Source organism: Prionailurus bengalensis, chromosome C1 (genome assembly GCF_016509475.1).
Source record: "Prionailurus bengalensis isolate Pbe53 chromosome C1, Fcat_Pben_1.1_paternal_pri, whole genome shotgun sequence".
NCBI classification, from domain to species: Eukaryota; Metazoa; Chordata; class Mammalia; order Carnivora; family Felidae; genus Prionailurus; species Prionailurus bengalensis.
In genome coordinates this window covers 217,351,058-217,373,027 of record NC_057345.1, presented here as the reverse complement: position 1 = coordinate 217,373,027, position 21,970 = coordinate 217,351,058, and the positions used below count along the sequence as shown (strand labels likewise).

Below are 21,970 nucleotides of genomic sequence, written 5' to 3'. Positions count from 1 at the left end.
CAGAGACAGATCCAAGAGATGCGGCCACCAGCCAAAGACCGTCAAGACGGCGGGTCCCCCGTCGAGACTTCCCAGACGCCGGGAAGAGGCAAGGGTGGGCTCTTCCAGAAGAAACGTGGTCCTGCAAGTCTCCGGATTTCACACCTGCAGCCTCCTGGCTGTGAGAACTCGTTCCCGTGGTTTTGAGCCACGCGGTTTGTGGACGCGAGCACGCACAGCGCCTGTTGGACACTGAGTGACCGGCAGGCTCTGTTCTAGGCGCCTTCCGCGCACCTGTTCCCGAGACAGACGATCACTGCCTCCACCGTACAGTCGAGAAACTGAGATTCGGAGAAGTGACAGAACTGGTCCAAGGTCTCCCCGCTCCCAAGCGTCAGGGCGAGGGGCTCCAGGACCTCCAGCAGACCTGCCTGCCCTCCCCCCGAGGCTGGGGTGAGCCTCGACACAGCCAGGCCGCCCCGAGCCACGGGGCCGCCTCGTCTCTGCTGATCCCCAAGCTCACGTCTCTATGGCAGCCATCTGCCTCCCACACCCACTCAGGACGGCGACATGCTGGCCTCGCCTCCCCCCCTGCACCCCTGCATCCCCATCCCAGCAAAGGGCACCACTCAGAATCACCCGTCCTAGACGCCCCCTTCCCCAACCAGTTAGCACAGAAAACCGCTTCTGGAAAACAGGATTTCTCAACCCTGGGGCGACTGCCATCCGGGGCCTGGTCGTTTCTTGCCGTGGGGCTGTTCCGTGCATCGTGGAGAGGCGGGCGGCATCCCAGCCTCTACCCACTGGATGCCAGTAGCACTCCCAGCCCCAGCTGCGGCCACCGGTCATGTCCCCAGACACTGCCCAATGTCCCCGGGACAGCACTGCCACGAAGGGCCAGGCGGGGAGTTTCGCGGGCTCTGTGGGCCTCTACTGTGACCCCTCAGCTCCGCCTCCGAAGGCCCAAGACAGCACAGATGACGAACGGGTGGGCAAGGCTGGCTTCCAATAAACGTCTCCAAGGCAGGTTCGATTAGTAGAGATGATGAAACAGATCTGGAGAAGCAACGCGCCCCAGGACACACAGGTGCTGTGTGATGCCCCCGACCTTCACCTTCACCGTGATGCTACACAAGCCCTCCCCTATTACCTCCTGGTCTCTGCCCTCCTCTGGGTCCCCGGGCACAGCCACAAGACGGAGGGGTGGCCCTGGAGGCCTGTGGCAGCACTCCTCTCAGTGGTCTGGACGCTGGTGGAGCAGGAATCTCCCCGGCTGGTGGCCCCAGGGGGCAAGTGAGGCGAGCTCGGCGTGCAGGGACCGCCGGTGCTGAGAATCCTAGAGGACTGGCTGCCTCCACCCCCCCGGCTCCTTTCTGGAAAGTTTTTGTATCACCCTTAAAAATGCATTAGAAATAAAAGGGAATATGCTCTGTTTCCCATAGCAGTGCTATTCCGCGAATTTCTGACTGATCCATTCTTTACTAAGACCCAGGAATATTAGGTAGGATACCGCCCAAAGCAGCAAGTGGCCCTTCAGAGATTTCCTCGGCCGCACCCATCTCCAAAGGAGAAGGGGGAAGGGGAGGGGGGGAGGGGAGGGGAGGGGAGAGGAAGGGAGGGGAAGGAAGGGAGACAGAAAGGAGGAGGAAAAAGCCTGGTTGGCTCGAAGCAGGAAGAGACAAAGGAGGCGAAGTCCAAGGCCCCACCGCCCACCTGCTGTCGGGCTTCCGTCTGCACCTGCTCTGTGGGCGGGAAGGGTCGGTGCCCAGCCCACGCCCAGGTAGGGAGAGGGCAGCATCCTCGGGCGTCCTCCACCACAGCCAGCCCAGGACAGGATTAGTTAGTATCTGGAGCCAGGGGGCCAGAGCTGGACAGCTGCAGGGGCACCCGCACTGTCAGGGGCGCGGGGACACGACCTCGGGACGCCCAGTGCGGTCGCTTAACATCCGGTTGTCGGGAAGGGCTCAGTAAACATCTGCCTCTTCTTATTTTTTTAAACCTTTCAAAAACTTTTATTTATTTAAATCATCTCTATGTGGGGCTTGAATTCACGACGCTGAGATCAAGAGTTGCTTCCTCACCCGATCGAACCAGGGGGCGCCCCTGCATCTGCTTCTCGTCTGATGGGCCCTCCAACCGGGGGAGACAGGCAGCCGAGACTGGCAGCGACCGACCAGGTCAGTCGGGGTCTAAGAAGTGCAGGTTCCTGGGCCCTGCCCTGGCGTTTCACTGGGTGGGAGGGAACAGGCTGAGCTGTCACTCGAGAGTCCCGACAGGAAGGGGACGGTGTGCTCGGATCAGCATCCTTCGAAAGGACTTTCACAAAGAAGCAATTGGGTCAAGCCCTGGTTCTTGGGACTGGCACGGGGGCAGGCTGGGGGAGCTGGAGCCCAAAGCGAGCGGTCTCTCTCCAAGAGCTGGGAGCAGAGAAGAGAGCTCGTGGAATTTAGTTAGAACATCAAAATAGAAACGAGCCTCAGCGTCACATGCAATCACCAAGAGGAAGAAACAGCCCAAGAGTCCACGGACGGAAGAAGCCGACGACACGGTCCAGCCACACAATGGACGTTACTCTCCACAAAAGAGAGGCAATTCTGACACATGCCCCAACACGGATGACCCCCGAGAACACTCTGGCAAAGGGAAGAAGACGGTCACAAAAAGTCACACATCGTGGGGCTCCAGGCAGGCACATATCCACAGAGACGGAGAGCAGGTTCGCGGTTTCCAGGGCTGGGGCCACGGAGGGAGGTCGGATGACTGCTCGCAGGTCTCTTTCTGGGTAAAATGTTTTGGAACTAGACAGAGGTGGTGGTTGCACCACTTGGTGAATATGCCGACTATCGCTCAATTGGGACGCTTTCAAAATGTGCCCGTCAGGAACCCATTAAGGGGCTAAAATGTTGTGTCTGTGCTGGGCCAACGGTCCGAAAAGACGCCTTCGCTGAGAAGCGTGTACACACGGAGGCTTCTGTCAGTTACAACCAGGAAGAAACCACTACAGGACAAAAGGAACTTCCGTGCAGTCAGGAGAAAGGAAAGGAAAACTCGGGGGGGAAAGCAGGCGCAGGAAGAAGCCGCGAACAGGCGGGATGGAGGCGGTAGTGGCCAGAGGTGCTGACAGAGAACCCGGGAGCGCTGGGGTCCCGCTGCGGCCGCACACCCCGAACAGAGACAGGTGTGGGGCCAGCTCGGGTGTTTTTTGGGGCTCTCAAGACCCAACTCCGGCTCACTAAGCAAAAGCGGGAACACACGGGGGTGCCCAAGGTCCAGCTGAGGGAGGCCAGGGCCGGGCCCTGGAGCCACTCGGACGCGGACACGCAACGTCCCCCAGCCTCCAGCCCCTGTCACCGTCCCTGCGGGACCAGCTCTATCCACAGACGCGCTTCTGTACGAGGTGGGAGCACAGTCGTGAAGGCACCACGCTCGCGTAACTGCAGCTCCTCATTCCCATTTTACAGATGAGCAAATTCAGGCACAACGGCGGGTCAGTCATTGGGGCCACACAGCTGTTAGTCACCCAGACAGGCTCTCTCCAGGGTCTGGACCGCAGCCCTGCAGAACCACACTGGTCAAGAGGGTTCTTCTTCTCCCAACCGGTAAAGCAACACCCAGCGGCTGCACCCCCCGAGCCAGGATGCGCTCACCAAAGCGTCTGCTCCCCTCACACCAAATCCGTGAACCGGGAGCCTGGCCTCCGTGGCCTGGGTCTGTAGGATGGAAGTCCCCCCCTGAGTCTGGACTCTGGGGCCAGCAGAGACTCTCTGGGTCGTGCTGGTCCAGCCTCGCCGGAGGACTGCAAAGTGGGAGTGCTGCCTTCTGTTTCCCGGCCACCCCCCCCGTCCACAGGGCCCCTCGACGGGCCTCACGCAGCCTCATTCAGATTCACTCAGACGCCCACTCCCGTGTGGTGCCCTGAAGAAATTTCCACAGAAACCTGGCATCCCAAGGTGGGCAAACTATTTTCTGGTGACTTATATGCAACTCTGCCCCCTGATCAATCTTCACGCCTTGGCAGATGGGGGCCTGGTTCTCATTAAATCCCTCTGAAATCAAGAAATCCAAGCCAGATAGGAATCTGGTGAGCACTGTTCCCGGCAGGCCCATCCAGGAGCCCCTGGACTCCGCTAGAGTCGGGCGACTTCTCCAGATGGACAATTCCAGAACCCTGCTTTTAGCCTTCCACCACGGGACCCCAGATCTCTTATTATGGGGACCCTGGGTGATGGTGCTGAGGTTGGAAGGTTCTGTCTGACCTCACTTTAATCCCCGTTCAGTTTCTTTTTTCTTTTTTTTTTTTTAATTTTTTTTTTTCAACGTTTATTTATTTTTGGGACAGAGAGAGACAGAGCATGAACGGGGGAGGGGCAGAGAGAGAGGGAGACACAGAATCGGAAACAGGCTCCAGGCTCTGAGCCATCAGCCCAGAGCCCGACGCGGGGCTCGAACTCCCGGACTGCGAGATCATGACCTGGCTGAAGTCGGACGATTAACCGACTGCGCCACCCAGGCGCCCCTCCCCGTTCAGTTTCTACGAGGTACAAAGCTCCCTCATCTATATGACAAGGCTAGTAGTTAATATGTGGCTCGCTCTACCTCTCCCTGCGGAGATCAAGAACAAATCTAAGACAGCTTTGCAAACTGTAAAGTACTGTGTGAAATTTAAATACGAAACAAAGCTACAGAAGAGATCTTCAAACACTATACAAGTAACATTTCTCTCCCTGAAGCTTCCTCTTTGCCCGATCTGACTTTGGCCCCAGGACTTCCTGTACCATTCATTAAAAAGAAACAGCCTCCTTTGAAAGCCACAACTCATTAATTCCTCTTCTAATGCTGCTTCAAGACCTCAACGCCGTGGAACCTAAACAATTCGGGAGGACCCACGGATGGCCTGCTGGTAATGTGGATGCTGCCCCTTGATCTGGACGCTGGGTTTCCGTTAGCCACCTGCACGGCGCCTTTGCTCTTCGTGTGTTGTTTTTTTTGAAAATCCAAAGCATTTTCATAAGGCAAGTCTTCCCCATTCTGTAACTGAGCAAATAATATCTGCATTGAACAAAAAGCAAAAGAAACAAAGGGAAGATAAAGAAAGAAGAGATTTAACCGGTTTCTGTCCAGTTCCACATTGGTTTCCGCTCAGTACTCCAGCCAAGGAGAGAGATTCGGTGCCTCGGTCGGACCCAACCCCCGCTTAATTTATCTCCAATGTATCTGATCTCCAAGCCTGTCGTGGGCTTCCTTCCAAGTCCAGAACTGTTGCCTTTTTGAGGGTGCAAATCCTTTGAGAAACCTGGTAAGGGCTTACAGGCTTTCTCTTCAGAAAACCACCTGTACCTGTAAAGTTCTGCCACAGACTCTCTAGAAGGACCACGCTAGGAGGCCGTGGGCCCCAGGTGAAACACATCTGCTCGCTTCTGATAAACATGATGTTCGAGAGAACAAGGAGCAACCCAGAGGGTGGTGGACACTGTCAGAGGCCAGCCTAGGCCAACCTAAAGCATCACTCGGTGACACAATTTCAAGGACAACTGAAGGAGGCTGCACATTCCAGCTCCTACAGGGAACAGAAAGTAAACAGGATTTCCAGTGACGACAGAAAAGGAAGGAAAAAGGATCAAGTTGTGTTTACTGAGCACAGAGTCCAGGGAGGCCTGGGGGGTGGATGGGGGGCATGGGGGACGGGGGTCCGTGTTCACAAGGAAGGAGCCAAGGCGACAGGCACACCACACAGTGTAGAACATGACAGACCCTCACCAGGGCGGACCCCTGACCTGTTGGGATAGCAGACGGCCAGGTGGTCAAGGGAAGACACCGTGACCTTGGGAAAACGCTGAGCTTGGACAGACGCCGGCTTTTTTTAAGCTTCTGCTTCCTCTCCTGTCAAATGCAAGGCTTGGCCCCAGGGTCTTTTAAGTCCCTTCCTACTCTCGACAGAGCGGGAAAGCAGGTCCCAGGCGCATCACAGGTAGAGCTCCAGGACATGTGTCTGCCCGACGACAGCCTACAAAACACCACCAGAGTGTGCCAGGAAGGTCCAGGCTGGCGCCTCTGCCCGGCCGTCCCGCAGGCCAGCTGCTCACTTCTTGGAAAGAGGGGCCCCAAGTCATTCACTCTGGCCAGTGGGGCATGTTAATCCCTCTTCTGACCTTTGGGACCCTCGGGACAGCCCGAGGTGGGGAGGGCGACGTGCCTGACAGGCAGCGTGGACCGAAATGTCAGGGGAGGGCCGCCCCCTTGACCACATTAACCGCATGTTCGGAGGAGCCACATGGCGGATGCTCGGTCCCTCAATAAAGACACGAGAAAAGGAAGGCCCAGAGGGGCTAAATGGCTAGTCCAAAAGGATGGGGTGGTGCCAGGTCCCGAAGGAAGGAAGAGGAGGGAGGGGGGAGGCGAGAGGGAAGGAGGGAAAGGAAACTGCATGTAAGTCCAGGTGAGGGTGAATGCAGATCTCTCCTCCTCACCTGCCCGGGAGGACCATCAGCCGTCACTGCCTGGCCCAGGGACACGCCCGTGGCCCCGCGCCCATCCCCCTGATGGATCCGAGAGGGACAGCCCCTACTGGAGAGCCAGTCCACGACCTGCCTGCTGACCCAACGACTCAGCGAGGACTGGCCCAAAAGGATGAGCTGGCCCGAGCGACTCCCGAGTGCCGGAAGCCAATATGGCCCAGGGGCAGGTCCCGCTGAGGACTGCGGTGCATTGGCTGGAGGCCATTCCTGGGCCAGGTGCACGCTGGGTGAGCAGCAGAGGCCAGGTGACAGGGCAGAAGCATGAAGGGGTGGGGAGAAGGGGGGCGGGGGTGGGCATCCAATTCTTGGAAAGCAGCTTCATTTCTCAAATCCTGGTTCTCGGGTCCTCCGTAACCCACTATGCTTGGTCTCGATCCTTCTAATAATCCTTTTTCTTCCTCTTGAGCAAGTTTTTATTTAAAAAAAAGTTTTTTAATGTTTACTTATTTTTCAGAGAGAGAGAGAAAGAGACAGAGCACAAGTGGGAGAGGCACAGAGACAGAGAGGGAGACCCAGAATCTGAAGCAGGCTCCAGGCTCCGAGCTGTCAGCACAGAGCCCGACACGGGGCTCGAACCCACGCACCGTGAGCTCGTGACCTGAGCCGAAGTCAGCTGCTCAACCTGCTGAGCCACCCAGGCGCCCCACTCCTGAGCAAGTTGGAGTGCATATTTAATTGGATTTGATCTGAAGGAACTTTCTAGACACTGGCTCTATTTTTACAGACAAGTAAAGTGAAGGCCAAGGAAATTAACGTAGGCAAAATGCTCACGGGCTCGTAACTGAAACTCGTCTATGCTCAGGACAGATGAAAGCGCTAAGCTCTTTGCGTGGACGCTTTCTGACCAGAGAATAAAATACACTCACTCTGCCCTTCCCGAGTGCAGCCGGCCCGTCAGCTTTAAACAATGAACTAACAAAGGGGTAAACTCAAGCCAGAGAGATAGGAAAATGTGGGAGTTTCTGATTAGATCGGTTCTTTGTCGTCTGAGCGGGGGTTTAGCCAGAGATTGGGAGGCTCTCGAAATAAACAATGGTGGACTCTTCCTTCACTCACACCTTTTATCTCCAAACCCTCAAGTATGTTAAAAATTTCTCATCTGTCCTCAGGCAGGCCGGGTAGGAGGGTTAACACAACTAACACAGGAGGCTTTTAAGAAGGCAGGTGCCATTCTGAGTGTAACCCCTCACCGGGAGTGGCTCGGGTTTCTCATCTGTCCACATTCCCCAGATTGTACTTTGCTGGCCCGCGACCTCACTCAGATTCAACTGCACCCTTGACTTAATGAGGCGGCACCGATGTGAGGCATTTTCACGCAGAGGTTTTGAAAGAGGCTGAGCGCTGTCTCAGGTCGGACGCATGGCTGAGGGGCTGCCCTCTGCCTGCTCCTGGGTCACCCCCTGACCCTGTGAGGTCAGCCCCTGCCCCAGGGGGTGTCCCCGCAGACCTCGGCAGGTGCAGAACGGGTGCCTCTAGGTCATCTGGCCAGGGGCAGTCCAAGCAGGCCTGGGAGTCACCCCGTGGACAATGCGGGACTTAGCCTGCTCTGTCTCAAGGGCATATGAAAGAGGCTCTCAACGACCGTACACACTGGGGCCAGACCCAAACCGCAAAAAATAACCGCTTAGTGGTAGCCAGGGGGTGGGGCCGGGGGGGCAGGGGGACGATGGGAGTAACTGCTTATCGGGTGCAGGCTCTTCTCCCAGGGTGATGAAAACGTTGCAAACCAGAGAGAGGCGGTGGCTACACAACACGGGGAAGGCACTAGATGCCAGGAAATGGTACACTTTAAAAGGGTTAACTGAGGGGCACCTGGGCGGCTCAGGTCATGATCCCAGGGCCGTGGGATCGAGACCCGCGTCACGCTCGCGCTGAGTGTAGAGCCTGCTTAAAATTCTCCCTCCCTCCCTCCCTCCCTCCCTCTCTCTCTCTCTCTGTCCCTCCCCTGCTCACTGCCATGTGCATGTGTGTGTGCATTCTCACTCTCTAAAATTAAAAAAAAAAAAAAAAAATAGAGGCATCTGGGTGGCTCGGTTGGTTAAGCATCCAACTTCAGCTCAGGTCATGGTCTCACAGATTGTGGGTTCGAGCCCTGCGTTGGGCTCTGTGCCAGAGCCTGGAGCCTGCTTCGGATTCTGTGTCTCTGAGCCTCCCTCTCTCTGCCCCTCCACTGATCGTGCTCTGACTCTCTCTCAAAAATAAATAAACATTAAAAAAAATTTTTTTAAATAATCAATCAATCAATAAAGTACAATGGCAAATTGGATGTTACATGAATTTCACTGCAAAACAAAACAAAACAAAACAAAACACTCCCAAACCCCACACAATCAGAAAGGTCTGGAGATCCCCGGTCTGAAAAGTAGCCCCTGAAAAGAATTAGCAGGTGATTCTGACGTAGTCTAGACAGAGGGCACCTGGCCAGGGCCGGCCCTCCTCCAGAAGAGGAATCCAGGTAGCTGAAAGGCACCTTCCTTTAAGAGCAACTCATTCCTGAATCGTATCCTTGACTTTCAGGTAAATTTAGAGTTCTAAAAGAAACGTGATCAGCTGTTTACTCTAAGAATTAGCTCTGTGGCTCACGTTTGTGGCTTGCAATTTGTTTCCACTGGCCAGCACTGGACCCGGAGACCCTAGCCCACATGAGCCACGATGCGCCCTCCCAGGACCAAGGTAAAGGGGGGCGGGCAAGGAAGGAGTGCCTTAGGGCACACGAGGTGGGCTCCAGGATTGGGATTCTCTACTTCCTAATGACTCTCTGAACTTGAACTTGAATGAGGTACTCCCTTGAGCCACATCTCTGATCTGTAAGATGGGCAGGACAACAAGAGTGTCGCAGGGCTTGAGCAGATACAACGTGCGGAGGGTGGTGACTGGAAGCCTTCCCAGGCACTGGCAGAACCGTGGGAACGAGCCTCGGTCTCCCCTGCGGAGGAGGAACGGAGCTCTGCCCGCGGCTGGCACGCTTCCCGAGGAGATGTAGGGCCAAGTTCTGGTACTTGCTGGAGACACGGCGACACGGTCGTTCACACTGGTCTTAAGGTGACGCGAAACAGAGTCAGGGCTCATTTCTGCTCCCTGCCTTGGTCCATCATCTTGAGCAGCCAACATTAAAGCAGGTGCTTTAACAAGCCATGTCTGGCGGTGGTAACAAGGCGCTCGCTAACAGGTTAAGACTCTAACTCGGAGTTGCTGGGATTACAGGCAAATCACAGAATCGGGCACCAGCAAAACTCTGCACATCCCCACTGAAACCCTGGGAAGCCCCACCGCACGATGAACTTGACACAAATCACATCTTGAATATTAAAATGCACAAAGAAAAAACTGCATTTATGTTCCCGTGGGGGGGAAGCCACAAACACTGACCACATGTGTTAAGAACCTCCCCCCCCCTTTTTTTTTGGCCACAGCCAGCAGATGATCTCTTTAAATGCTATAGGACACACATCCACTCCCCTAAATTTCAGTCCCCAAAACAAGCTCTCCAGGCTCCTGGGAGCCCTTTATGCCAAGACAGAGACAAGGGGCACCACTCTGGCTCCTGTCTAGAAGGAAGGCGCTGTCCCACCAGCCTGCTTCCTCTTCACAGGCAACCTGCCGCCCCAGGAACCCTGCCTGGTTCAATGCCAGGAAAAGCAAGCCACGTGAATACCACTCAGGTTGCTGCTGGGGTAGGAGAGGGGTCCCAGGCAGGGGCTCCCACTAACTTCCTGCTGTTTACTCAGGAGGGGGTGGCCTGCACTTGCCAAGCTGCACCCCACATCCAACCCCAGAGATGAGACCACGTGGGGGTCGGACAGGGAGTCGTGTTGTACAACCCACTGGTGTCTATCACGTTTATCTAGAGAAAAGAACCGAGCTTCGTGTTTGCTCGTTGATTTCAGAACCCCTGGCATTCTGGCCAATGCCAGGCCAGAAGAATGCTAGGAATTTGGATGCCTTTCACTGGGTTTTGCTGCAATCCAAACAGACCACAGCCTCCAGGGCAAGGGGCTGTACTTATAAGGCAAGGGCAGAAGTATTTTAAATCCTGAGACCTCAGTGTTGGGGGCAGGGCGGGGAGGGGGGGGGGCGCACTGACCCTGGGGTCAGAAGGCTCCTAAATTCCTTACATCACTATTAAAAGCCCCCAGGGCGTAACCTGCAAACATCCCAAACATTCTTTCCGTCCTAAAGCACTTGCAGATACTGGGGAACAAGGAGACCTGATCTACAAGGTGGGGGGATAAGAATGTTGGAACAGAATCCAGCCATCTAGCCCCCTCCCCAGTTGAACAGAGGATACATAAGGCTTAAGGGAAAACCTGGAATAAGTCAAGCAGCTGTCCACTTTATTTGGAAGGGCTTTTATCACTCAGACACGATCTGGAAGGCAGCAGCCTCTAAGCCATTCCTTACGAGCTCCCCTCTCCTACCCAGAGGCTCCATGTAATTCTATCTGATCCTTTCACCCGAGGGGAGGACACGTGTGTGGTTTTTAAACACAGGAAGCCCGCACCACGCTGTGTAGACGACCCCACCGAGGTGGCTGTCCCATGGCTGGCCAAGCGAGTAAGAATCACGAGCTGCTAGGATCCCACTTTGGAGTGGAATCCCACGCGGGCTCCACTTCCCCGAGGAGCAGGGAGTTACATCCGGACTTATCCGGTCACGACATGGTGCGCCTGGAACTCACGAAGTAACACTGTATGTCAACTGCACCTTCAATAATAAAAGTTAAAAAAAAAAAAAAAAAAGGAAAAGCCAAGAAAATACCCGGGAACGTTCTACGAGGACACCATTCTCTCTTTCTCGCTGCTGCGGCACGCCTGCTCCTGGTGACGGCTGGTAATGCTTCCTCCTGACGTCCTGCCAACGCGTTTCCGGGACAAATGCCCTCCCAGAGCTCCGGGGTGGGCGACCCGGAACCGCGGCCACATGGCACTCTCTCAACCCGCACCCCGTCGCCGGTGGTCATTGTTTGGGAGCTCATAAGCTCTCCCGTTGTAAGAATAACTCCTTTGTGCATACACAGGACAGCCAACCTGGGCTCTGCCCCATGGCTGTCAGGGCAGAGCAAGCTGCCCATCTGGTTTCTGGGTAGAGCGAGAATGTTCCACTGGTGGCACCAGGAAGGGAAGTCACCGGTGCCAGGCACACCGGTGCCACCTGACCTTCCCGTGTTGGGGACCCTGAGAGCGGAGGAGGGTAAGAAGACAAGAGAGCCCCGAGGGAGGTGTGTGCCGTGCCATAAACGGCCAGGAAGCTTCCAGAAGTGACTCCTCCCTCGGGAGTTGCTCTGCAGGTGTACGGGCCCATCTCCCCATCCGGGTCTGTGCACGTTGGCCACGACACCACACACACTCTCCACGAAGCAGGCCCGGGGCGGCCACCCACCCCAACACCCTGCCTGCGCGGCTTACCTGCCACGGGCTTCCAGACGTCAGAGCAGAAGTCCCGGGAACCGGCCTTCCTTCCAGAGAAGGGGGGAGCTGCAAGACACAAGGAGGGCGCCTAGGGTTCAGGGCGTCGGTCGGCCGGAACCCCTTCTAGGTCTAGAGTCCCCTGTGCTCCGAGCCACGTTCGCACGGCAAGGTGGGGATGCTGGGGACCCTTCCCGGGCAGCCGCCCCCACCCTACTCCCCAGGCGTCCCTGAGACCCACTGCAGCCCCACTTTCCCTCTGCAAGCCCTGCCCCGGCAGGGTGGACCCCAAGCATGCATCCCCCCAGTCAACCTCCCGCACAAGGACCTGTGTCAGAGTTGGCCTCCCGGGCAGCCCGGCCTGCGACAAGGGCTTTTTTTTTCCCTTGGCTGTTTTTTTCCCCAGTGCCGTGTCTTCCCTCACCTGCTCTTACATCTGCTGCAGAGACCGGCAGTCTTAGCTCCACACGACAATCTCAGGAGCTGAACCCCAGAGACACAGTCCAGTCGCCTTGCCGGCAGTGGGGTTTGCCTCCTCACGCACACCACGCAGGGCCGCTCAGGAGGAGGTGGTTCGAATCCCACCTAACTAACGCGACACTACAGAGCCCACGGCTGCGAAGGACTCCTGAAGCGGGGATGGCAGGACAGAGCGGCGGGGCTGAAGGTCACCAATGCGTGACTCCCTCTCAGCCACTGCCTCCCGGCCCCATCACGTCGTGGAATGTGAGGCTGAAATCTCATTCTGGAGGCCCTCCTTAAATAAGGCCCCCTGGCCCCCTGTCCCTTCCCCGGAACAGACCCTCTTCCGTGTAAATATGTCACACGTGATGAAAAGGGGCATCATTAGGAATCATTCCCTGTGATGCTGAGACGGGGCGGGGGCGGGGAGTATGTTGTCTGCCCTCCCATCCCCCCCCCCGGGGGTTTCAAACGTAAACAATTTCCAGATGTACAGAAGGGCGTGGGGACAGAGGAAGAAACCAACCCGAAGCGAAGAGAAAATGTGGCATGTACACAGTTAATCTCGAGGTAGACGGAACTTCTAAACCTCGCAAGCAATGAATGAAATCACAGAGGCAAGGCAGACAGCTCGATCAAAGTCAACGAGCGCTGAAAAAGGCAACAATGTGAGAAAATATATTCAAACACGACAGAAGATTTAGATCCCAAAAGAGCCAGAAAAAGGCGGGGGGTGGGGACAGGACGTTCAAGGCACAGGAAACCAGAGGCCGCTGTCCACCCGGCACGTTGGTTTGGGATGCGTCCACCTTGCTACCCATGGGGGCCAAGGAACTCCCCGAATATTCACCAAGACTCAAGGAGACTCAAGGGACTTCCCGAATATTCACCAAGACTCAAGGAGACTCAAGGGACTCCCCGAATATTCAGCAAAGCACTCGCGGCCCTTGGAAGACTGATGGCAAGACAGAACGGAGACCTCACCACGTTAAAAGGGGATAATGTGCTCAAGGCGCCGAGAAAGGACAGGAGGTGGTGACAATGTTAACACAAGGGGGCTCACGGGGGCTTCTGCGTCTTCAGACTTCTCTGATCCCAACTTGTTCGACGGTGAGGACAGGATAGCCCGCGTTTCCCATTGCGAAAAGTCACTCCTCCCACGTCACGATACCAGCCTACTCCGGAACTCGGGGTGCCTCCTTTCCTGTTCCCCAAACCCCTCAAATCTTGGCTGGGGTCTTGGGAATCTCGAGCCTCGTTCTGACCGGGTGCCAGCTCTGGGGGCCTCGTTCCCCCGCTCTGGTCCCTGTGCGGGCTGGGTACTTGGGAGGCCGGCGAGGCCGGAGTTCTGGAGGAGCACCTCCACGTGGTCCCTGCCTTGGCCTCCCTCACCCCTGCTGCGGCTCACCCTGCCCCGGGCTACCCAGAGCCCATCTCCCAGGCACAAAATAAACGTCTGCTGGGAAACTGCAGGCTGCTACCTCGTCTTAACTCGAAAACGTTGCCAGGATTTTTCTTCGTGAAGAGATTACCACAACACGCTTACTCACTGCTGAATGAAGGGCTGAGTCACTCGGCACTTGGGGTAAGGACCTTGCAAGCTCTCTGGGCTCTCCATTCGCTCCTTCCAGAGGATTATTTAGGGAGAGAACTTTCGCTTACAGACCCGTGGCCCTGAAGCTGAGTTGTATTGCATCACACGAGTCTCTGGCAGACGGGGGAGTGACTGGGTCAGCTCCTACCTTATACCTAATACCCCGTGTTGCCCAACAAGCTGGCTCAGAGCTGTCTGTGTTGGACGCTGGGCAGGTACTTGGTGCGCGTGCACACACACGCACACGGAACCCTCTGGCAATTCGGTGTTGAGAGTGCAGGAAGGGAGGGGGTCTGGCTGTGAAGGGAGGGGGTCTGCCCGGGAGGTCCAGGGGGGATGGACTGGGTGGACAGGACCTGCTGGCCCCCCTCCAACTCCCTAGCTCCATGCTCTACCCCTCCAAAAGCCCCAGGTTTCTGCACAGCGACCAGCTTTCCTGGAGGAGAGCTGGTGTGGTATTTCGGGGAAGCGCTGCTCTCCCCAGGGAGTGGCCATATGCCTGAGTGGGCCCCCCAATCCCCATGGCCCCCCGGAAGAAACCACAGGACTTAATGTATGTTCGTCAAGTGGGCGTCAAGTCCTGAAGTCGGGAAGATGCCTCACTCCCTGGTTTTATTTCAAGAAACGTCAACGCTGTCATTGGACAAAATTAAGGGGAATCCCCAAGAACCACCGAGCTGTCAAAAAGCAATGCGGAGGATACACAAGATTCTGTTGATCTGGGGAGTCTCCAAACACAAGTGTCTTTGCCCACAGTCCAATGTCCCTGGGCACCTGTCAGTAGCTGTTTTCGCAGCTTACAGTCTCGGCTGAAGACACAAGTACAGAGGGTTTACCCTACTTGAAAAAGGTCTGGAAGGCTGGGTGCCTGAATACCAAGAGGCTGGAGACATTTAGATGGGAAACTATATTCATACCAACACAGAGGTGACAGCTTGGTCCTACATTCTCACCCCAGGACGGTCACCAACAAGACGCTCAGCCAGGCCTTCCATTTCCTCTGTTGTGACATGGGAATTGTGCCCCCCCCTGCCCCGCACGTTCCTATGTTGGAGTCTTGCCCGAACCCCCAGGACCTCAGAATGTGACCTTATTTGGAAATAGGGTCTTTATGGAGGGAATGGAAGGAAAACGAGGTCCTTAGGGTGGGCCCTGATCCTATCTGACTTTACAGAGGGGGAGATCTGGAGGCGCGCATGCATGCACACACACGCGCGCGCACACACACACACACGCACACGGATAACGCCATGTGAAGGCAGAGGCAGAGATCGGGGCATGTGTCCACAAGCCAAGGAACGTCAAGGATGGCCAGCGAATCACCAGAAGCAGGGGGAAAACGTGGAACAGACGCGCCCTCACCCCCTCAGAAAGCACCAGTGCCGTCGATGCTCGATCTTAGACGTCTAACCTCCAGACCCGTGAGACGGTACATTTCCGGTGCTTACGCCACCCACGGCGTACTTGGCTACAGCAGCCCTAGGAATCCGTAACACCGTCTCTGCGAGACGGGAAAAGAAATTCCCATGATCCCTCTCGTCCACCTCAGGGGCTGCTGTGGGAATGACAGACTTGCTGAGGTTTCCAAGCCACCACGAGGGACATGTATGGATCCATGTGCTGAAGGAACCTTGGCACCCCGAGCCTGCCGGACTCTGGAGTGTCTCCACGACAGGAACTGGCTCACCCTCATCACACAGCTGTCCTAAAAGGGACCACAGTAGGAGAACAAGAGGAGAAGGCAGAACCAGATAAACTCCCGTCCTCTATCAGCGGCAAACTTTGGCCCAGGGGCCAAATCCGGTGCTGCATCTGTCTTCGCGTGGCCCACGAACTATTTACATTCGTAAATAGTTTGGGGGGAACAAACAAAAGAACGTTTCGTGACGCGGGCATTCTATGAAATGCAAGTTGCAGTGGCCATAAGTTGTATTGAACATAGCCACACCCGTGTGTGTACGTTCTGTCCTTAGTTCTTTTGTACGTCCAGGACTCAGCAGCCGGGCGGGAGAGGGGACACGAAGCCGGAAAGAGTCACTGTCTGACCTTCTACGGGGAAAGTCGGCCGACCCCATTTCCCTCCGGGCCCTACTTGCGCGATGGGGCAGAGGGCCAGGCCGTGGTTGGCTCAGGCCAAAGGGAAGTGGGCATATATCCACAGGTGCCTGGCTAAACGCCAGACGTGCTGGCCAAGATCGTAGGTAGGAGGAGATATGGCAACAAGGAGGGAAAGAAAACAATAGGGGTTGTGGCCAGAAACAGAGAGAGAACTGGCCCCAAAGGCAAACTTCATCAATTCAAAATTGTTATCTAGACCTACCTCTAACCTCAGTGATGGAGGCATCCCTGACCTCCCAAGGGCAGCGGTGACCCCCCCCCCCCGCCCCGACCCCCAAGGGCAACACCAGTAGTTTTTATGCAAGTGACCCTCAAGACAAAGCGGGATCTCCTGGCCTGACCGTGGACTTCACCCCAGGCTTTTCGTCATGGAAGAAAACCATTCCACTCCAAGATAACCAATTAATAAAACTGAAAACGTGGCACTTTGGTAACGGGCAACGACCTTTGTATCTAATGTTATCAAAATTGAAACTCGACTCTGTTAACGGACAACGTATTTAGCCTGGTGGTGGATTACAGAGCCAAGTGAAAGTGCCTGAAATCTCACCTGATGTATGTGCTGAACTTTCCTCACACAGGATGGGGACCCGGCTCACGGACTTTTCCTATAATTACACAACATTTCAAGTCTTACAGGGTATGTGAGAAGCAATAGCCTTTCCTCTCTCCTGTATTAAACCTGTATTGAAAGTTAAGCACAAATGGGGTGCCTGGGGGGCTCAGTCGGCGGAGCGTCCGACTTCGGCTCGGGTCATGATCTCGTGGTTCGTGGGTTCGGGCCCCGCGTCAGGCTCTGTGCCGACGGCTCGGAGCCTGGAGCCCGCTTCAGATTCCGTGTCTCCCTCTCTCTTTCTCCCTCCACTCATGCTCTGGGTCTCTCGCTCTCAAAAATAAATAAATACAAAAAAATTAAAAAAAACCAGAAAATTAAGCACAAGGGGACAGGGGTTTATTGAGACAGACCGCCAGCCACCCACGGTGGTTTCTTTACGGGTCCATCCGTTCACTCTCCACGACTTGTGGGTTCCTCCGGGGCACCTGACGTGGGAACAAGTCCGTGGTTGGTCACTGTGTGCGATGGCCGGCATTTCTGGCTGTCCCTCCTCCCCAGAGGGAGGCTTCTGTTTGTGTGTGTGACAGAGGCACTCTCTGTCCCCTCTCTGTCTCAGACACGTGGATTCGCACCCCTGTGGCCAGACGCTGCCTCTCGTCCTCTGGGTTTCTGTCCCCTCTGGTTGCAGCTGGTGGGGGGTGGGGGGCCTGTTACGGAAATCTTTCTGTATTTAACGATCACATGAAACAAATGGCCAAGTGTGCACAAGGGCAGCTTCCACGAAAATCAGCTGGAATATTCCGCAAAGGCTCCATGAACGTGAATCGCTTAAGAGCAGGTGGCCAAATGAGACGGCACTGAACACCTGAGGAAAAAATAAGACGACTGGACCCAGGCTGCTTCCCTGGCGTCTTTGTGCTGTTATGTGACTTGAAGCCAGAAAACAGGGGGGTTTGCTGTGGTTCGTAACAGACCCTGCTCTCAGACTCGCTCAGAGAAGACCTTCACCCAAAGGAAGATGCGTGGGCCTGGGCTTTCGCATTAAAAAAAAAAAAGAAAGAAAGAAAAACAAAAAAAAGGAAAGTTGTTCTTCTAGGCTTTGACTAACTTTTCCACCTTGCTGGGTGGTTACGTAAGGACGCAGGCGATCTGACCTGCTTGTGATCCTGGGCTTCCCGTGGGGGACCAGAAGTGTAAGTCCAGCGTCTGGCCAAGTGACAATGAAGGAGACCGCTTCCCCAGGGCAGCATCCGGGGCTTTTGAGTCTGGCCCCCGTAACTTTTCCCCCGAATACATGGGAGGGAGACGAGCTCCAGTCAGGGAGGGAGTGGCGTCTGGGAGCGGCCCGGGTGGCGGAAGGCAGCCGCGTGGATGCAGGACGTCCGTGGGCCCACGGGGCAGCTCGGCCCTTCACCAGCTCGACGGCCTCGGGTAAGCGGCCTAACTTGAGTCTGCGCCTCGGTTTCCTCAAGGGTAAAACAGGGCTCTCCGTGCCATGCTAGAGTCTATCCAATTAGGGTTTCTTTTTCCTCTTTGGAACGCGCAAGACCAGATATTTGGTGCCGACTAAAGGGCAGAGACCCCACAAAACGCCTGGGGAATAAATAGACGGGTGAGAACCTAACGTTTAACATTGGCATCAGGCGACGGTTCTCCGCCTAGCCCGGGTCAGACCCGCTGGAGGCCTCACCACAACAGACCGCTGGGCTCCACCAGGTGATGGTGACGCAACGGGTGCCTGGAACAGACTTCGAGAATCACTGGAACAACGCATGATGGCTGCACACATACCTTCCCACTCAGCCTCTTGGCTGTTTCCCACAATGACACCGTGAGGTGGGCAAAGGGAGGAACCGTTGTGCCCATTTCCGAGATGGGAGAACGAAGACTGGACGCTTTAGATGGCCGAGCCGAGGTCCGGTGGCGGAGAGCGGGGGTCACGAGGCACAGTGCCAGGCCAGCACCCGTGACCGAGCCACAGAAGAAAGGTCAAATGCAAAGCCAACAGAGGAGGACAGAGCAGGCTGCGGTAAGACTGATGTCTCCAAGGCAGGGAGAAGATTAAAAACACCTCTCAGGGCTTTTCAAGCAGGAGGAAGTCAAATGGGCCGCTTGAACGAGGCGAAGGGAGTTCAGGAGTGAGTCCTGGGCGAGGGCGCAAGTCGGAAGTCTGGTGTGCTGAACACCTGGATGCTGTCAGATACAGAACAGGGACTCGGGTCCTGGCTCTGTCCGGATGCTGTGACCGTGGGAAGTCTCACCCCTTTGCCTCAGCGGTGGGCAGCGCGGGGAATCACCTGACTCGGGCTTTGTTCCAGAACCCCACAGGCTACCTCCTCCCCCGGGGCGCCCTCCGTGTTTGCTCGCCCCTCCCCGACGGCAGGGAGAGCCCAGGGCCGCCAGCCGCCTGACCTCTCGGATTCTCCCTCCTGGGGTCCAACCTTCACCCTGGCAACCTGTCACCTCAGCAACAGTGAAAGAGACAAGAGGGAGAAATGCAGCTGGAGCCCCCTGGGGTCGGCTTTTCCAACCGATTCCAGTTCCCTTCCACGCCTGACTCATCCCAGACTAAGGCCCTCGAGAGCCCCCTCCGCTATTCAGCTTCGTAAAGGGGCCCAGGGGGCCTCCGCCAGCCTCGCCGCGGGGACCGTGGAAACACCCACAGTTTAGAAAGCCCAGCCAGAGCGGGGGAGCAAAGGGCAGGATACTCTCTAGGGGCATTAAATGATTCATAATTCGTTAAATTTGACTACATATCACAGACCACTCCCCTCCGCAGATAACAAGCCATACCCGCGAAGCGTATATAGAAACTGGGTCAGTGACAGGATCACTGACTGGAATAAACATTTTCTGAAGCCCGAGACCCAAATAATGTGACAAGAGGACCATTCTGTAGTTTTAAATATTTACCCGAAATGAATCTGCAGTTTCTAGATCTCCTTGTTGAGATAAGCACATTGTTATCCCGAAATGCAAAGCAGTCCCCATCCTCGGGGAATAGCCTACTTATTAAACTTTAAAAAAAACAAAAAAACAAAAAAACCCCGCAATCTTCAAACAAGAAAAAAAGAAAGAGTTAAGAAAACCTTGCAAACTTGGAAAAGCCACCGGAGCGGTGTGCACCCAGGGAAAGGTCTCCCTTGGGGGCACGGGGCTGGGTGACCACCGTGCCCCCCTGCCCACTGGCAAGGCTGGCAAAGGGCATAGCTGTGTGGAACCTCAGCTCCCTCTTGGTCCCCCCAGCTCCCAGCTACAGGGTGAACGTGTGGAACCGGGTCCTGCTCAGAACGCAGCAGTCCAGGTGGTCACCGGGGGGCGTGAAAGGTGGGTTCTCACTGCCGTCCCGCACTTCCCCACAAAGCCACCTGCACCCGTATGATCGGTGTCTCCGCCCAGTGACTGCTCTGGACACCTGCTTCCGCTTGCCTTCCTGATCAGCAACCACCGATTAAACACGAGAGGTTAACACCACTATAAACGCGGCTCGAGCTTCGGGGGCTGCTGCTCGTTCGGGTTTGGGGGACGCGAGCTTCGAGGGTCAACCGGCCACTCTGTCGTCTCACAGATCCCCACTGGGCCTCTGCTCCTCGTGAAGCACAGCGGGACAGCGCGGTAAGTAAGAAACTGGCGTTTTGCATCCTGGAGCTGGAAGGAAGAGAAAGCAGGCAGGGAAATTCGAGGCTGGAAACGGAAGACACGGAGGGACAAAGTCCTCGTCCGAGCGCAGAATGAGGAGCAAGGACTCCTCGGAGGGGAAGGGGCTGCTGGGGCACAGAGAAGGCGCCACCCAGCAGGTCTCAAGGGAGGACGCCAGGCACACGGCACACAAGTCCTTCTGCAGGTGCGCGGCCCGTGATCCCCGTGCGCCCTCATTCCCACACACGTCTGAACGTTCTCTGATGATCCTTGGAACACCTCCTGTCACACTGATGGCCGACAGTCGTTAAGCCAGACCTTGCTGGCTGTCTCGGCTCTTGCTGGAGGGAGCCGAACTAGCAGCCTTTCTCACGTCCCCAGGGAACCGTCACCAAGTCTAGACTACACGAAGGCCACACGGTATTGGGTCTGTTGCCCCCTCGCTGTGCTGAAGAGATGCTCTCCAAACGGACAGGTGAAATCGCAACACCCCAGGCCTCAGCCGTCACTCAGCCTGGAGGGACACGCTCCTTGGGGCGGCCCTGGGTCAGTGCCCCAGCCTCCTGTTCTCCAAGGAACGGTTCTATGGCACAGTCACATGGTTCCTAGGACGGTCCCCAGCATGAAGGAGCCCCAGCATCACGGTGGCCATGAGCTCAGAAACTCACTCACCTTGCCCTTGCTTATCCCTGCTCTCAACTCACACTCCTGGCTCCCCGCTACCGGTCCCCAAGTCCTCACCTCAGGCTCTGCACTCGGGGGTCCCAAACCAGAACACAAGGCAAATGTGAAACAGAAACTTTCCCTTTCCACCACCATCGCACTAATAACATACATTTATATTCAGCTAAACTGGGGAAACGCAAAGGGTCCTCATACTCCAACTGACCTTTCACATTAAAATAAATTCGCTGTGGCTCACGTGCAGGCTGGAGGCCAAGGCCATCAGAGCTCATGGCTCCCAAGGAGTTCCTGACGCTAAGTTGGGCCTGGATCCCGGTTCAGGCCCCGCAGCCCCAGCCCACACCAGCAGGGACGCCCACCCCAGCCTTCTGGAAGCGCCATGAGCTGTGACTTGCAGTCAGCCGCATTCAGGGCTCTGCTCAAATGTCGCTTCCTCGACCCCCCAAGGACTTGGTGGCCTAAAACACCACCTCATTCGCTTTCAGTCTGGAAGCCAGAAATCTGAAACCAGTCCTAAAGTCAGGGCAATGGCAGGTTCCGTTCCTTCCGGAGGCTCCAAGGAGAGAATCTGTCTCCTGGCCTTTTTTGGCTTCTAGGGGCCACCTGCGTTCCTGCCTCGTGGCCCCTCCTCCATCCTCAAAGCCCACCACCCCGATCTTGGTCTCGGTCATCACGAGGCCTTCTCTAAGGTCAGGTCCCCTTTGCCTCTCTCTTAAAATGACACTTGTCACTACATCATATTTAGGAGAATCCAGGGCGATGTCTCTCTCCATTAATCACATCTGCCAAGTCCTTTCTGACCATATAAAGCACCCCTCACAGGTCCTAGGATGAGGATAGGACTATCTCGGGGGGCCGTCGTTCAGGCTCCCACATATCCATCCAAACCAGCACGCTTCCACCCCTCGACCCCCTCGGCTGGCTTCGCGGATCACTCTAGACATTCTGTGCTGTTGTTTTGTTTATTTCCTTTCTCTTCCACCGGAGGAAAATGCTCCGCGAAGGCAGGGACTTCATC

General features: G+C 55.9%; 1 protein-coding gene across 2 annotated transcripts in view; it reads right to left on the bottom strand.

Moving 5' to 3' along the window:
• The window catches only part of SH3BP4 (SH3 domain binding protein 4), an 86,452-nt gene that overhangs the window by 37,093 nt on the left and 27,389 nt on the right, over positions 1 to 21,970 (bottom strand). The window contains exon 2 of one of the 2 annotated variants that reach the window (XM_043578227.1): positions 11,900 to 11,968. The exons of the other annotated variant lie outside the window; for it this stretch is intronic. The gene's annotated coding sequence lies outside the window, so the exon portion shown is untranslated. The remainder of the gene's footprint in view (positions 1 to 11,899; positions 11,969 to 21,970) is intronic. 2 annotated transcript variants of the gene reach the window in all.